Here is a 17,739-nt window from a genome sequence, read left to right as displayed (position 1 = left end):
GCTCGCCTGGGAGCTATCACAGTCCTCCAAAGTGATGGATGCTTTAATAACAATTTTGCTGTTGCATAAAATTAACCTTGGATTATCTGGAAATCCATAATCCCTTGTTATCAGCCACTCTGTTAAACCCTTGCTAAGTCGCCTCACTCGAGTCTGACTCTTTTTAACCCTATGGACTGTAGCCCACCATGTGCGTCTGTCTGTGGGATTCTCCAAGCAAGAATACTAGAGTGGGTTTCCATGCCCTCCTCGAAGGGATCTTCCTGACCCAGGGATCGAACCTGTGTTTCTTGTGTCTCCTGCATTGGCAGGCAGGTTCTTTACCACTGAACCACCTGGGAAACCCCTTAAGCCCCTAAGAGAAGGCATTCAAATGTTGAGAACTACTGAGTGCATAGAACTGCCAGGACCAGGTGTGAAGAGCCTGGATTAGGGACACAGCACTGAACTGGGCGACACTGATGGGCAGAGAGGGCACCTCTGAGGCTGCCGGGCCCTGCACAGATGTTCGGGTCAGCCCTTCCTCTCTGGGGGTCTGGGTGGGCCCAGGACCACGTGGAGCCTAGGCTGCACGCACTTGCCCTCAGGCCGTGACGACACAGCGTTCTTCCAGCTGAATCAGGCTGGTCGGAGGGGCTCTGGGGGAGGTTGCTCCTGGGGGAGTCAACCCTGCCAGTTTCTGCTTCTGCCACACTGGAAGGCTCTAGAAGGGATGGCGGATGTGATGCAAAGGAGAAGGGGTTTGGGGGCTCTGTGCAAGGTCACAGTGGGATCTTCTCGGGCAGCTCTGCCCCACCTCCCAGCCCCCCAGCCCTGCTCCTTCCTGATGGCATCTCTGCCCAGAGTCCTCCATGACATCCACCCCGACAGCTCCCCCACTGGTAACTTGGCTCTAAATAATAACTTGTGTTTCATAGAGTTATATTCTTTTTTCTCTTGGACCAACCCTCAAGTATCTTCATTAGGGGAGCGCATAGAAATAAAGGGTCAAGTTTCTGAAAGCTCAGAGGACAAAGGTGCGTTTCGTGGCTGATGTAAGGAAACATTTGTCTGGAGCCTGAGCGAGCTGAGTGCTGTGTCCATTAACAGGAGGCTGGTGTGGTTTATTTGTGATTTCGTGATGACAGACCCCTTGGTCACTGGGTTTGCCTCTCAGTGCACTTGGTTTGCTCTACAGGCGGAAGCACGGCCTCCCCCGACACCCGTGTGTTCCTGGCTCCATTCGGTCCCGCCTCCTAGGGGCCGACCTGGCTCTTCCACTGCCAGGGCCACCTTCCAGGTGGTCAGATCCAGCTCTGACGCTCTGCATCCCTGACTTTCCTCATCTGCTTCTGCTCCTCATCCACTGGCTCCTTGGTCCCACGCTGAGCACCTTCACGGGGGTCCCCACAGTTCACCTGCATCTGTCCACGGCCTGATGAGCACCCTGCAAAGTCATGGGTGGTGGTGCCATGGCAACCCCCGACTGCAGAGCCCTCCTCTCCCGGCCAGAGGCAGAATGGGGTAAACCCTGAGATGAAGGAACTGCACGTTTGTCAAATGAGACCTTTATCATCAACCATCTTGATTTGTTGTCCCTGGAATGACACAGTTTATTTCTTGTGATATTTATGTGTGCGTCCTTTAAATATATCCACCCATCCTGATACAACTTGCCTGGAATTTCTTTCAAATTAATAAAAATATTTTTGAAGCATAAGAACGAATATTTCACACATTGTCAAGGTCTTTATTCCTGCACCGTCTCACAGGTGATAGGCTCCAGGGCTGTTTTATTTTTCAGATAAAACCCACTAAGGAGGTTTGCTGAACGAGGCTCCTGTTCTGTTGGCCTCACGTACATCTCACTTTCTGTTTTGACAAGTTGGCATGGTAGCTTGTTAGGAAGCATGCACTCACATACCTGTTTCTACAAATTCAGAATAAGCATATTCCATAAACTAAAAAGCATTCAGAAATGTATACAAGCAAATGATGGCTAATCGCTATGTGCATAGGTAGTAGGAAATTGTCATTAATCTTTAAAGCATGTTAGAAATTAATCAACAGGGCAGTAAGACAGAGCCATCTATCTCAGCAAATCCAACAAAATGACTAGATAAAACACACAAAGTCAAAACAGACACGTTCGGTCCTGATGGAGCCCGGTGGAAGCCCGGGTGTGGAATTCCGCGGCTGTCAGGCCGGTGCTCCCATGCGCTCCGGGTGAGGATGGCAATGCCTACACTGGGCTTGGGTCTTGGAGATGCGGGGCCTTCCCCAATGAAGCTTGAGGGCAGCCATATTTCTAGCATCCCTCGTTGTCATCAAGAAGGCCTGATTCCGGGTCTCAGCAAACATCCGCTTGTCATAGGGTGCACACCCGGCCTGGAGAAGGCAGGCGTCTGCCTGGTGGCACCTCTGCTGTGGGCGGTGGGCTCAGCAGTCCAAGGTGGGAATCTGAAAAAGGGAATGGTGAGCATCTCTGTGGGCGGTGGGGGCCCAGGTGTAATGACGATGCTGCCATGATCACCCAGAAGGAGGAAGAAAAAATAGGATTAAAATGGAGCCTTGAAATGTGACCCTTTGGTAATTTGCTGGTGCTGAGCACTGAGTCTGTTTGGTGCAGGGGGTCTGGGTGATGCTGAGTGACGGGGAGAAGCAGGCACTCGCCCCAGTGCCTCTCCCTCCGTCTTCTTCCTTCCCTCCCTCCGTCTTGGTCTCTCTGAGTCTCTATGGATGGACAGACAGACAGATGAGTGTCCGGCCGGCTCCCACGGGGAGGCCAGGCCTCTCTCTGGGCTCTGAGGATGAGCACCAGCTTCTGGACCCACCTTGTCGACATCAAATCATGACTTTGGAATTCCAGAAAACAAAACGATAACAGATTACAAAATGCATCAGACCCGATAATAACATCAGGCTCATTCATAGGAGAGGGTTTGAAATCAAGTTGACTGCTTCCTTTCCACTTCCTGTGATTTTCCTGCACACTCTTCATGGTCACTGGTGTCCAAGCCTTCCTGCCGAGTGAGGGACGTTGGCCCCACTTGGCCTGAACTTCCCGATGTTGCTGCTCATCCCGTGTGGCCCACCATGGACCATCCTGTTGGTGAGCGTAGCCCACATGGGAGGTGTGGCTTGGCCTCTGGCCACCACCTCTGCCTGGGACCTGCTGGCTGTCCGCACCCTCACAGAGCAGTGGACACACATGGTCACCAAAGGCTGTCTCCACTGATCCTGAAAATGCTTTCAATTTAGCCCCCTCTCAAATGGCAGCCCACTCCAGTATTCTTGCGGGGAGAATCACATGGACAGAGGAGCCTGGCGGGCTGCAGTCCATAGGGTCCCAGACAGTCGGACACCACTGAAGTGACTTAGCAGCACTCACCATACATGATCCTGGAAGTTAGTCTGAGCTCTGGGCTCACATTCAGAGCTCAGAGTAATTCAGAAGGGAAAATGCATGAATTCACCCATCCGCGGCCTGGGGGGCTCCACCGTGGGTGGGGTGGCTGAGGTTGTGCACAGGTCTCAGTCCTCGGGGAGGGGAAGGAACCCCAAAAGGAGGCGTTTCCAAGCCAGGGGCCAGCTGGGGGAACATGGAAGGTGTGTCAGGAGAGGCCCAACACTAACAGACTCGAGAAGGAGATGTCTCAAGGCTCTCTCTCCTTGGCAGCACTGCACACTATGCCATGTGGGCTTTTAAATCCCCAACCAGGGATGGAACCTGTGCCCCCTGCAGTGGCAGCAGAGTCTAAACCACTGGAGCGCCAAGGCAGTCCTTTAGAGCTCTTTAAGGAGAGAATCTTCCAGAATCTGGGTCTCTCGTAGGAACCTTAGCAGGACCCAGGTTCCCAGGGCAGCCCCTCAGCATAACTGCTATGAAGACAGACTCTGCTTCTGAAAAGGGGGGTGGGGGGATTTCACCGTCTAAATCACCACTGCTAATATAGCTGAGAAGTACTTTGGCCACCTGATGCAAAGAACTGACCCATTTGAAAAGACCCTGATGCTGGGAAAGATTGAAGGCAGGAGGAGAAGGGGACGACAGAGGATGAGATGGTTGGATGGCATCACCAACTCAATGGACATGAGTTTGAGCAAGCTCTGGGAGTCGCTGATGGACAGGGAGGCCTGGAGTGCTACAGTCCGTGGGGCCACAAAGAGTCGGACACGACTGAGCGACTGAGCTGAACTGAATGTAGCTGAGTTTCCTCTCACTCATTTGAGAACAAATTTTGGAGGGCACGGCTCCTGATAGTAGATCGTGTTGAGTGAGAACATCCAGAAGGAGACAGGAAGGTGACGGGGTCCCCGTGAGGAGCAGGGGTGACAGGCAGGACACAGTGCCTGTGCAGGGGGCCCTGCCACTTTCATCCATCCTCCTTGGACCCCAGTGAGGGCCCAGTGGTGCCATCTCACGCCTTCCTTTGAACTATTTTTTGGGGGGGTAAACATCATCATGGAGAAGGGAATAGCAACCCACTTCAACCCATTCTGGCCTGGAGAATCTCATGGACGGAGGAGCCTGTTGGGTTACAGTCTATGGGGTCACAAAGAGTCAGACACGACTGAGCAATTAACACAAATGTCATCAACTTTTGTAAAAGTTTGACCTGGAACAGAATACAAGATCCTTAACCAGCGTGCTCAGCTGAGGGCCAGAGCTTCTAGAAGCCAAGAGTCCACACAGCAAGGGGCAGCCCCCTACCCCCCCCCCCCCCCCCCGCTCTGCAGGCCTCCTGCCATAACACTTGATAAGCGTGTGTCAGGTGGGGGTGAGTGGTCGTCACCAGCTCCTCCCTCATCCTGGGCCTCGGCTTCTGCAAGGACACCTGATGTCTCTTGGGCATTTTTACCCCCGGTTGAGCTAATGAGATCCGCACCCCCCCCAATTTCCTCAACAGCTGCAACTGAGACAACCTCACCATTAAGCTGTGCAATGACTGTTGTGTCCCAATTATTCTTGTTAAGATTATGTTAACTGCTGTGACTGTTGATCTTTATTTTACCAGAAAAGGATTCTGAGCTCACATCCTCTGGATGCAGAGAGGCTGAGTTGGTCCTCAGACCCCGAGTGGGTGACATGTCCTGTGCTGACCCCTGACCTCCCAGTAGACCTCTTGCTTCCCCATCACCGGGGCCATCCATGATGGCCTGGCTTCCAGGGCAGCAAACACTTTCCTCTGCTCCTGAAGATTCAGGAGGTCAGGGCCTCCAGGGTCTCCCTTGAAACTTGACCCCAGAACCTAAGGAATCCAGACAGAAGGAGGAGCTGAGGAACCCAGGACCCCGGGCTGGGTCCCTGTGGGGCTGTTTCTGATTGAAGGGGATCCAGGTGTCGGGGGATAAGAGAGGCCGCCGTGAAGGGCACCTGGGCTTTGTGCCCCCTCCCTGGTCCCTTACGATCTGGAACCTTAACTGATGGATTCGGCCACACAGCACCACTTAGAAGCGTCCTGGGAGTGTATCATTTCCTGGGTTCTGTCTCACCACAATTTAAAGTGGCGGACCAGGGTTCCAGCGCAGTCCCAGCTCAGTTTTATTAAGGAAGCAAAGGAAAATACATCCTCAAGGTGTGAGGGCACGCGGACCCAAAAGGAGACTGGGCTTAGTTCTGGTTCCTCTTTTTATATGTTTTTTTTCTCCTCCCCTGAGCCTTCTCTATGTAAACTGGGCAAGCCAAGAGGGCTGTTTGCTTCACCTGAGGGTCTCACTCCGGTCCTCAGACCTTCCTTTGGTCTATTTTTGCCGGCTTAGCTACTGCTATTTTGGACTCCTTTTTTCCTATTCTAGCTACCTAACAGAAGGCTTCCTCATATGCGAATACACTTTTTGTCCTAAGCATATAATTTTGAAATGACATTTTCTGTTCCGGGAAAGGCGCATTTTGGACTCACTCATTGACAAGGCTTTGGCCACCAGCTCTGTGAGAAGAGAGGAGTTTGAAAGGTGGAGGGGTGGATTGCTGGGGGCTGTGTGGTGAGCACCTGGGCAGTGCCCCCCGCCCCCACGAGATGAGTCCACATAATGGGGCCCCTGCCTGGTGGGGCTGAGCAGGGACCCTTCCCGGGACCAGCCAAGGCTGCCTAGCTAAGGCATGGGGGCCTCCAGTGTGAAACTGGACCCAGGACTGGGAACAGCCTACTGGGCTTTCCACTTACACCCTCTAATCCTTTTCCTGGAGAAAGCATCTCACGTCCAGCAGGCCCACTGGCCCTGCCACCAGTGCCTCCATCCCCAGGGCTAACAACCCCAGACCCCTGAGACCTCCCAGACCAGGCCTCTGCAAGGGAACCAGGAGAAAGGCACCAGGGGTGCACATGAGGTCACCTTCATTGTTTGCTGATGACCCCCAGCTGGAAAACACTCGGAAGGCAAGGCGAACCTCCCTGTGCAGCGTCTAGGCGGCCCGTGGGGCTCTGGCCACAGACCAAGAGCCAGCAGGCTTAGCTGCCTCCGTGAACCTGCAGCCTCCACCCCAAATTCTCCACCATCCTGAAGCCGCCTCCAGCACCCCACCCACCCCACAGGGTCTTTGGTTGAATTCTGTGCTGTCTCCCAGGCAATGCTGGCCTCCTCCTGGGCCTCCTGGGGAGGGCAGGTGTAGGGATACGCTTCTCCCTTCCTCCCCTCCACCCACTCCAGGAAGAAGAATGGGGAAGTTCAGGATGACGGGAAAAGAGTGCTTGGCACTGAGGCGACCAGAGTAAGGACGGTCTGGCGGGCCCATGGAAGGTGGGTGTATCTGGGAAAACCGCACCTCCTGATCAATTTCTGGGAGAACTGAGACTGCGAAGGAGACGGCAATGCACTCCTGTTATTTGTTGCCAAACCATTTGCTCTGAAGGAGGACAAGGGAAGACGGCTGGAGGCCGAGTTCCAGCAGAGCCGGGAGGAGGCCGGATGGGAGTGGGCCCGGGGCTGGAGAGGGAGGGTCCTGCAGCAATTCCCCTGGGACACTTCTCTGACTCACCCCACCAGGGCCAGGAGGCGACGGCCCGTCAAGGGATGACCGTTCTGCGCAGGTCTCAGGCCCTGAGCTAGAAGCTGGGGCCCCATCACGTGAGCCGGCTGCACCCTAAACACACCTCGAGGAGCCCTGGTGTCCACAGAGGGGCGGCCTGCCCCCTCCTCTCTGCCAGCGCTGCTTGGAGGAGAAGGAAAGGGAGGCCCGGGGGACACAGTCGCGAAAGAAAGAGACTATGTGGGGTCTGAGACTTTGGCTCTAGTGACTAGCAGCCAGTTCGGAATGCAGGGTCGGGGTTGGGGGGTGGGAACCCAGGGGTGGTCTCAGGCCAGGCCAAGGGGAGCCCACTGGCCTAGCTGTGGACCTGCTCCTCGCCAGGGCTGCATTTGTATCTGGAGCCAAGGCACCTGCCTTTGGGGGTGGAGTGGGATAAAAAAAAAAAAAAACCAGGAAGGCCGTTCATCCACAGTGAGGGGCCAGCTCTGAAGTGGCGAAGGGCCTCTCTCTGCCCCCATCCTGGCGGGTCCTGACAGCGACAGTCGTCTGCTCTGAAACCTTAACGAGGGAATCGCGGCTGGCGAGGCCGGGGACGCGCCACGGTCGGCCGTGCAGTAACCAGACGGCGGCCCGACACCCGACCGGCTCCCCAGACGTGCGGGGCTCCCCGACTCCCGCGGAGGTGATGAGGGGGCAATGAGGCTTGACCGGGCGTCCGCGCCCCAGTCCGCTTCCCGCGGGTCCCCGAGCGAGTTTCTGCTCGGCTGGAGTCTGGTCGGGGAGCCCAGCCGCGCTCCTCCGAGGCTCCGCGGCTGCGGGGCAGACGCAGGCAGACTCACCCAGGCCTCTTTCAACGCCCCGGTTCCTTCCCTCCCTCTCCGCGCGAGGAGCCGACTTGACGCAGCGCAGGCCCGTCAAGCCGCGGACTGTTTGTTTGTCACTTGATGGATGCGGAGCCCTGACCTTTCCCGGCTCCCTCGTCCGCCCGCCCCTCCCCCGGGGCCCCCAGCCCCCTCCTCTCCCGCTCCTTTGCAGGTCGGCCACATTCAACTGTGCAAACAGGCAAAAAAAAAAAAAGGAAGACCAAAAAAAGGTAGACCGAGGACTGTTTGAGATCATTAGCTTAATTCGAGCTGAAGGGTCTTTGTTGTAAGTTGGGGCGGGGAGGGGCCTGGGGACCTTTCAGTGTTTTGCCGGCGAGCTTGTTGAGCTCTGATTGCCTTTGTTGTGATAATCTGAAATTAATTTGCACTTGAACCCATCTTTCTTCTGGGCTCCCTTTAAACACTGTTATAATTATGCGCCCGGCGTGAAATTGAGCGCAGGCCCTGATGTGACAGAGCTGAATATTTGAATTCCCCAGGTACGCAAGGCTTTTTTCCCCACTTATCTCACAAGGTAATAAAACAAACCGCTCCGGCGCACACGCTCCAGAGCCAGGTACTTGCCGGAGGGAAACAGGGCTAATCAGCGCCTGGCAACACATTTTACTGTGTACTTTCTCTGTGGGTCAGTCACTCCCTTTTAAAGTGATGTTCAACTTCTGCTCCTATTAGTTGGTTTCTACCTGGTATGCTCTGCGAACATGAAAATGGCCTGTTTCATTCTACTCCAGCCGCTCCGCACCTCCGAGGCTCTGTCTCCAACCCCACCCTCTCAGGATTTCCCCCCAGAGATGAAAAAGCCTGCCCCCCAACCCCCACCACCACGGGCACAGCACCCTTCTTGTTGCTGTGAGAGCTGCTGTCGACCTTATCGGCCTTCTTTTAGTTTTAACCCAGATTAGTGTTTTGGGTGAGAAATCTCATTAACTCCACCGGCCCTTCGCCTCCTCTGCTGCCTTTGGAATTGTAATGGACTGAAATGCCCTGGGGGGTGCGGGGCGTGTGCTTCCCCCAGGGGCAATTCTTCTTTAAATCCGCTGCAAGTTAGAATAAGGACACTCTCCACCCCCATCTCCCACCTAGCCCCTCCCCCCAGAGGCCTGCTGGAGGTTTGGGAGGAAACTGAGGCTCCCCCTTGACAGAAACCTTAACTGAGATGGCCTGGGGACAGGGAAAGTGGGAGGGGGCCCTTCTTGGCACCCGGCCCCTTGCCCCTTCACCCCCACCCCCATCCCAGGCCCCTTCTCCTGCTCCCCTGACTCCCCAATTCCAAAAACCAGCCTGCAAAGGATGTCATCTCATCCTGGAGCTAACGAAAAACTGCAGTTTCGTGGTCACAGGGAGCAAAAAAGAACCCATTTGCCCAACAGGAGCGCTGGGCAGAAACTGGACAAAGAAGTCTGTGCTCCTGGGGGACACATGTCGGTGAAAAAGGAAATCCACTCACTTCAGATCGCCCTCCGTGTGTTCTATAAAGGATTAAAACACACGTACACACGTACTTATTTGAGGAATGAAATCTTCAAGGGTCAGAAATCATGATTTACAAAAGAAAATATCACCCTCAAATGTCAGTTTATTTACACAGCTCAGGGGGTTAGTCCTCAATGGCAAATTTAGAGGACCCCTCTCACTTGTTAAAAATGTTAATTTCGAATAATGCTGAATACTCGTCTCATACAATATTATTTTTCACCAAATAAAAAAGTATGTGTTTGTAGTGTCTTGATCCTCTCTGAGCAACTGTTCTGTGTAAGCTCAGCGACGATCTCAGGGAAGATGCAGGGCCAATTTTGAGGTTAACTGTGGTCGGCTTCCCTGGTGGCTCAACAGTAAAGAATCTGCCGGCAAAGCAGGAGACCCGGGTTGGATCCCTGGGTGGGGTAGATCCCCTGGAGGAGGGCACAACAGTTCACGCCAGCTTTCTTGCCTGGAGAATCCTGTGGACAGAGGAGACTGGCCGGCTACAGCCCTTGGGGTCATAAAGAGTCAGACACGACTAAGCCACTAAGCAGGCATGTGATAGTGACAGGGCTACCTTATTCACTGCTCTCCAGAGCCTATTAAAATACCCACAGAAGTAGCATCTCTGTTCTTCAATCACTTTGGTGGTGGTGGTTTAGTTGCTAAGTCGTGTCCAACACCCTGTGACCCCATGGACTGTAGCCCTCCAGGTTCCTCTGCCCATGGGATCTTCCAGGCAAGAATACTGAGTGGGTTGCCTTTTCCTCCAGGGGATCTTCCCAACCCAGGGATTGAACTCACATCTCTTGAGTTGCAGGTGGATTCTTTACCTCTGAGTCAAGTGGGAATAACTTCACCTCCAATGTTATTTTAATTTTTAATTTAATTTAAAAAAATTGCATTGAAGTAGAGTTGATTTGCAATGTACAACACCATTTTAGACAAAGGATGGAGGTGGCGCGTTGAAATCTCCTTGACTGGACTCCTTAGAAAGGCCACGCTGGGTACACACGCTTGAACAGAGAGGTGGGGTGGGGAGTGTCACAGCCTCAGCTGACGAGCAGCCCTCCACAAACCAAGCAGGCGCCCCCCCCGCCCCCCCCCCCGTTCTCCTCCGATACCGTCTCCTGATCTCATTATTGATTATCTGCTTTCCCGGCTCTTGTTTCCTGAAGGTGTAATGGGGGCCACAGAGGTGACGAAAGATGGGCACCCGGGCCTGGGAATGAAGTGGCCGGTCATCAGATGAGCGTCCTCTCTGGGCGGGGAGAGGGGGTGGCGGAGTGTTTGGCAAAAAAGCATTAGGTACTGTCTTGACTTAATCTCTCTCTCCTTTATCTCAAATCTGTTTTGCACCCTCCTAGGCAATTTACTAGCAGCCTTGTCATTGATTCTATCACCTAAATGTGCCCCCAGGAAGAGCTACATTTTGAAGATGAATCAGCTCTTCTTTTTAAACAACTGGGTGCTTCACCTTGATACGAAAACAGCTCTTGAAACAACCATAACAAAAATACCCTAAGAACTGTAAGTGTGGTAACGACTTACAGCGATCTTTAGCCAGGACTCTGGTGGTCCTGAGAACTCCCCTTGGGTCTTGTGGTCAGTGATCTGTTAGAACCAAGTGCCTCCTGCAGTTGAGCTCGCTGCGTGGAACACGTGTGCATAGCTCACAATCGTACAGACAGCGGACGGGTCTAAGACCCACTGCCCAGAACACTTGCACAGCTGATTCACGCGTGGCCTCTCCTATCGTGAGACCGCATGGGTGGTAGGTTTCACCACTGTAGAGTCTTTGGTACTTCAGTTCACCTCCGTGTTCAAGCTGGAGTTATTTATCGGGACGGGGGTCTCCTGGTCACAAGCAACTGATGACAAGCGTGTGGTTCCCAGTGCATTTTGTTGGGGTTTTAATTTGCAGCTGCCTGTATCTCCTCCCCACGCCCTTCTTCTGAATGAAGAGGTCCCCTTTTCTCAGATTCAACTGGGGGCCCAGCTGTGAGTGCATGCTCAGTTGTGTCTGACTCTTTGCAACCCCATGAACTGTAGCCCACCAGGCTCCTCCGTCCATGGTATTCTCCAGGCAAGAATACTGGAGTGGGTTGCTGTACCCTCCTCCAGGGGACCTTCCCGACCCAGGGACTGAACTTGAGTCTCCTGTGTTTCCTGCATTGGCAGGTGTGTTCTTTACCACTGTGCCACCGGGGAAGCCCTGGGGGCCCAGAGGAGCTGCCAAGCCAGGCAGGTTGGAGATGGTGTTCATGGGCCCTGCACACAGCAGAGAACTTCAGCCTGTCAACCTAGAAATAAATGCAGAACAGGAGAGTTGTGAGTTTAGTTTTATGTGGGGCAAAATGAGGATTGCAGCCCGGGAGACAGCATCTCAGATAGCTCTGAGAGACTGCTCCAAAGAGATCGTGGGGGGAAGGCCAGTATATGTGTGATTTTGGTCAGGGAGGAATACGTGCAATCAAGCACATTTTTTTTGTAGAGATTTCTGCTAGTCTCATGAAGCTTCTGCTAGTCACAAGGAACAGTTGTCACCATGAAGGATTTTAGTGCTTTTCTAGATATGGGGAAATATAAGAATCGAGCTCATAAAATCAGCTCTTGAAACTATAAAACTGTCTGAAGACAAGTCCTGCCAATTTTCCTCTGGAGCACAGAGTGCCTCATGTCTGCTCTCCACTCTGAACTCCTTCAGAGGGTGTTGAAGGCCAGCGGCTGGAGCAGCATGTGATTTAATCCTGGTCGAGGTGGATGGCAGGTGCCCAAGGGCCAATTTGTAGTTGACAAGCCTTTGGCATTCAGAGCTCTCGACTTCACAGGTTTGGCTGTGGTGTGATCGGCACGGGGGCTGCCCCTCGAGGTGAGTCACACAGGGACAGAGCAACACTTGGTCCCTCCTGGGGCTTCCTGCCGCCTGGGCCATCTGGTCACTGCCTCCGCAGCGGAGGTGGACCTGGGGAGGTGGACGGGGCACCGAGGTCACGTGCCTCTCAGGTGCTGAGGGTGTGTGATGTTCCTCAAGGCTCCTGAGGACAAGGATGCTCTGAACACGCCCCCAGCATTTGCCTCCCCACCTTATGCTGCAGGAAGTTTAGGGACATGGTTTTCAGGGAGGGATGAGTGATTGAAGTCAGGCACAACTGATGTATAAGAAGCCTCAGGGCCCTGATCCACAGACCGGCTGCAAAAGGATGACTCCCATCCATGCCCCGCTTTCCGCTGTTGGCACAGATGCTCTGAAATGTAACTGCAGACTGCAGGTGCCATCTGTCATCCCCAAGGCCATGGATGCTATGTCTTCTTTATTCTTTCACCTGTCCGTGGACATTTAGGTTGTTTCCGTGTATTTGTAGTTCTAACTTTATCATCATTATTAAAGCTCTTGGTCTCACTAACCCTTGACTCTCTGTTGTGTCTCGGGGAGTGGATGGTTCCTCACCTGAACCCAGCTGTCAGTCCCTCTCACATGCACACACCCCCTCATCCAACTCTTCATATGCAGGTAGACATCCTGCCTTCCTTCCCTGAATTAGAAGCATCTTGAGGGAGAACCCCAATAAAGCACAGTGTCTCCAGGAAGCAGGACGAAGCTGTTCCACTACACCTTCTGAGTTAAAAAGTGAAGTCGCTCAGTCGTGTCCAGACTCTTTGCGACCCCATGGATTGTAGCCCGCCAAGCTCCTCTGTCCATGGGATTCTCCAGGCAAGAATACTGGAGTGGGTTGCCATTTCCTTCTCCAGGGGATCTTCCCAGCCCAGGGATTGAGCCTGGGTCTCCCGCATTGCAGGCAGACGCTTTACTGTCTGAGCCACCAGAGAAGCCTTCCGGATTAAAACTGCTAATCTTATGATTGATCTGTTGCTGAAGCAAATAAAGTCTGTTCCCCAACAGACTGGGGGAGAGATGGAGATAAAGAGCCAGGTCTGAAAGGGGAGGCTGGAGTGAAGTGTTGGACAGGAGTTTCTGGGGCGGCCCTGGAGGTGGGGTCATTGCAGGCCCAGGGGTCGTGGACCATGGCCTGTGCGCTGGGTGCAGCCTCGGCTGTTTCTGCAGATGAAGCCCAGGGTGCTCACCGCCCAGCGATGCTCCCGCATCAGGCAGAGCTGAGTCCTGGCTTCAGGGACTGTATGTGGCCCCCGAACTGGAAAGATTTACCTTCTGACTTTTTATAGACAAAGCTGCCAACTTGTTTTTGGCCCATGCACAGACACCCTAGAACAATCACAGGCAGTTGGACATCATTAGTGTCGAGTGCTAAGTGACCCATAAGAACCACAGCCCAAATGTTCTTGTAGCCACGACTCTATGATCTGCTAAAACAACCCTGTGAGACACTTACCCTTTGGGGGAAAGCGTCTGACCCGTGGAATGCAGTATCTGCTCTTGACTCGCCAGGCTTGCTCTCTGCTCTCGAGTGGGCTGCAATCATTTTTAAACAAAACTTTGAGAAGCCCAAGTTTGAGGGAAAGGCAGGCATGAGGCTAAACCCTGGATACTGTAGCCAGTTTTTGTCCCAGACCTGGGAATCTTCCCAATACCAGTTGCATCGGTCCGGGGTCAAGAGGTTTTCGTTTTTATTTATTTATTTTTGGCTGCACTGGGTCTTCGTGGCCGCACGCAGTCTTTCTCTAGCTGCAGAAAGTGGGGGCTGCCCTTTGTTTAGGCACCCATTTCGGTGACTTTTCTTGTTGAGGAGCACAGGCTCCAGAGTGCAGGCTCAGTAGCTGTGGCACATGGGCTTTTCCTTATGCAGTTGGGAAGAGTCTGGATCAATGAAGTGAGTGCACACCCATTTTCAATGTGAAACCTGATTCTCAAAACAGAGACAGGGTTTAGCAAACCAGATTAGAGGCTTTCTCTTCCTGCAGGTCCCGGCTTGGATTTCTTTGTTTTTGCTCTGATCTTTTGTCCTGAGAAAGGACCGACACCATCCATTTCCCATAATGCGCCTGAGGGTCTGCAGCCCACGTGGAGGCAAAGTGGGGCTCAGCAGACAGTTTGTGAGTAAGGACCAGGGAGGAAGGAGACGCAGGATGGAAGGTACCTAGGACACCCAGTCCGGCGAGCAGTGCGTTCACATCCTGAGCTGACAGCCAGCGGTGCGGTCACATAAAAACAGACATCTGTGTGGAAGACCGGCCCCAGAGATGGTGATGGGACTTCAGGGTGGAGTCTTAAGACTCTGTCACTAGGGTCCTGAGTGCATGCATGCGGTTCAGACCTCTACCTCAGGCACTCACCTCGGCTGTCCTCCCCTCCTGAGTCCTGTGCTTTGGGGAAATACGTGCTCTGAAATGGTTCATTTGTTTAAAAATCAGTTTGATCTTACATTTGAATATTCTGGCGTGAAGGCACAGGGTCATAATGTGTAGAACAGAGACTTGTTTTCAATGAGACAGAGTCAGTCTCAGGTATGACCTGGGTTCATGTAAAGCTATATCGGTTATCAAGTCCACCCAGGATAATGTCTTAGCTCAGTTTTGTTTACATCACTAAGGAGAACCATGTAGACTCTTCCACAAGAGATTGAGCGGTCCTGGGCTAGTCTCACTCTAGAGTGGACGCAGCTCCATGGCGTTCATCCTGTGTCTTCACCGTGACCCCATTGTGATGGCTTCCCCTTTATTGTGACACCACTGTTGCAGTGAGTTCCTAGTATTTTTAAAGGCAGCGCTCTGGCCTGCTCCCTCCGTTTGTCATAGTTGGACACATGCATCCCATGGAGAAGCCCCCCTCCCGGAAGGCCGTCCCAGCCTTCAGAGGGCAGACCGGTCCTGTTGGAAGGGGGACCTCTCAGCTCCCAGAGCATTCAGGTGTGGGCTCAGGCTTGCCGTGTTTCTTCCCTTCCGTGGTTAGAGAACTCCCGGTTCCTTTTTTCCTTAGTTAACACAGGGTATGGAGGGGAGCAGAGGTTAAAGTCAGGGGTCAAGAAAGGGCCCTGCTGGACTCATTATCATCCTTGCTTTTGGGGGTTGAGACACATGGCAGCATTTGTCCACCACCATCTTCTGCCCTGGTTCTTCCATCTCGGCAAACACTGAGTTTTCAGAATACTGTCTTCCATGGTCTCCATGTGACTAAGTTGTTCCTATGTTTCAACAAGCATCGCAAACATCCAACCAGGACAAAGTGACTTTACTATGTGTTTGCCAAGAAGTAATCCTCACTCTTGTCCACCCAAGGGACACGGCTTCTCCTTGAGGAACACAGGTATAGACTTAGCCCCCATGCTGGTGGCTCAGCATCACTTTGGAACAACCTGAGCACGTCACGTGCTCTCCTGAGCTCCATCTCGAATCTATGATGTTCCTTTTGGCAGAAATCTGCCTAAAGCAGTAATGTTTGCAAGATGCCCCTGAGGGGTAGGTAAACCACACATTGCTCATGGTGTATTTCTATGGTTGGAAATACTTTTATGATTTATTCATAATTACAATTTTATACTTTTATAATTTATTCAAACTTTTAACTATTGAAGAAAGTATTTCACTCCCTTTTCTCATTCTTATAAATCCTTGCCCCTGCACATACATGGCAAACTTTAAGGTAATACATGAGCATATAATAGCACATTGCAAGAAACAAATGATAGTTTATATTTAAAAAGTGGGAAATAATTACAATACTCTTTAATGTCAATGCCCACTTTTTCAATTTTTGTTAAGTTTGGCCTAATTATTTTTTTTCTTTCAGTGGTGGGCTTTTAAATACTTTCTCTGGAATTGGATTTTCAAACATTTAAGAATTCATTACATTTTAAAACTTAAAAATAAAAAAGCATTAATAAATCATTGCTTTGGGTGGTGTGAACCTTCCATTGGAAGGAGGAGCAGGTAGAAAGCAGTTGGCAATTTGTAGCTGGGAAGCCTTCCTGAAGGTGGCTTCACGGTCTACACTAACAGAAGGACATGTGAGGCACCCCTTGAGGTTGAGACCCAGACGTCCAGGTGTTAGATCATGACTGATGTTGCTACTATATACTGATACACATTTATCTGGAAGTACAAACTTATTCCCAATACCATAGGGAAGTAGAATATTAAAAATTCCTTTTTCCAGTGCAACTTAAGTTCAGTTTCAACTTTGCACACCATGAGATATCTAAGCACAGACAGCATCCATCCAGACCCACACTGAACAAAATGGCAGTGGGGAAAATTTGCCCCAACCCCAACGAGAGCCCAAGACACACACACAGAAGCCAACTGGAACTGCTTGTAATTTTCATTCGCCCGAGTTTTCCGTTTGGGACACCTTTTTCCCGATGAAGACTTATATTCCCCTGCCACGTTCATGCTGTTTGGGACCATGTACTAGACTCTCTGGAAATGAAATCCTCACTTGCCTCTAGAGTTACACCTGTTTCCTCGGACAGGTAAACGTGCAGCCAGTTCCTGGTATACCTAACCAGGTACTGGAAAGTCATTAGTATTGGAATAGATGCTAATTTTATCAAGGTGTGAAACGATCTCGCACATCCATGAAAGAACTATATTACTATTCAACTAGATTTTTTTTTCTTTTTTTTATTCCAAGAAAATCTTGTGATTTAACAAAAATGGAAGAAAGAAATAATTAAAAAACACACACAATCTAGAAAAATTTAGAAGGGAGGTTTATTTCATGCTGTAAAGACGTACGCAGTGCACAAGGGCTGGTCACTGCACCTATGTGTGTTCATGGTGATCACAGCCAGGAACCTGGATGAGTTCAAGGGCCAGGGCAGACAATGGTGGTGGACAAATGCTGCCACGTGGTTCAACCCCCAAGTGCAATACGTGTTAAAAAAGGGCTGTCTTTTTATGGTTTAGGTCTTTCTAGATGAGAGGAGAAGGAAATGGTAACCCACTCCAGCATTCTTGCCTAGAGAATCCTGTGGATGGAGAAGCCTGGTGGGCTGCTGTCCATGGGGCCGCACAGAGTCAGACATGACTGAAGCGACTTAGCAGCAGCAGCAGCAGATGACACAATAAAATGCTACATAGTATCCAGAAGCATCTTGCAACTCAGATATCTCACTATTTGTCCACTATGGATTAAAAATAAATAAATCTACAGAGTTGGTCAACATGTAGACACATCACAATAATATCACATAGATTTGCAGCACATGAATGCTGACTCTGGGCCTCTGAGAGCCATTGCCCTGGAGAATTTCCCGCGAGGTAGACGGCGGGGGCTGGTTGGCCCTCCCGCCTGCAGGCTGCCGGGTCTCGGCCGAGACCCCTTAAATGGCTCTACAAGGCGCGTGATAAAGGCCTCGTCCTGGGCGCTCATCACGACCCAGCGCAGGGGTGTCTGAGGCGGCCTAGTGTGCCTGCGTGTCATGATGGCAGATTGCCGGCCCGCATGGATTTGCTGTCATTCTGCAGAGACCTCACACGTGACGGGGGCGTGTGCAGGCTGCGGGCACTGGAGGCTCGCAGGGGTTA

Source organism: Giraffa tippelskirchi, chromosome 8, assembly GCF_054371585.1.
Source record: "Giraffa tippelskirchi isolate mGirTip1 chromosome 8, T2T-mGirTip1v1.2.pri, whole genome shotgun sequence".
Taxonomy (NCBI): domain Eukaryota; kingdom Metazoa; phylum Chordata; class Mammalia; order Artiodactyla; family Giraffidae; genus Giraffa; species Giraffa tippelskirchi.
The sequence above is the reverse complement of the archived record's forward strand: the minus strand, read 5'-3'. Positions refer to the sequence as shown.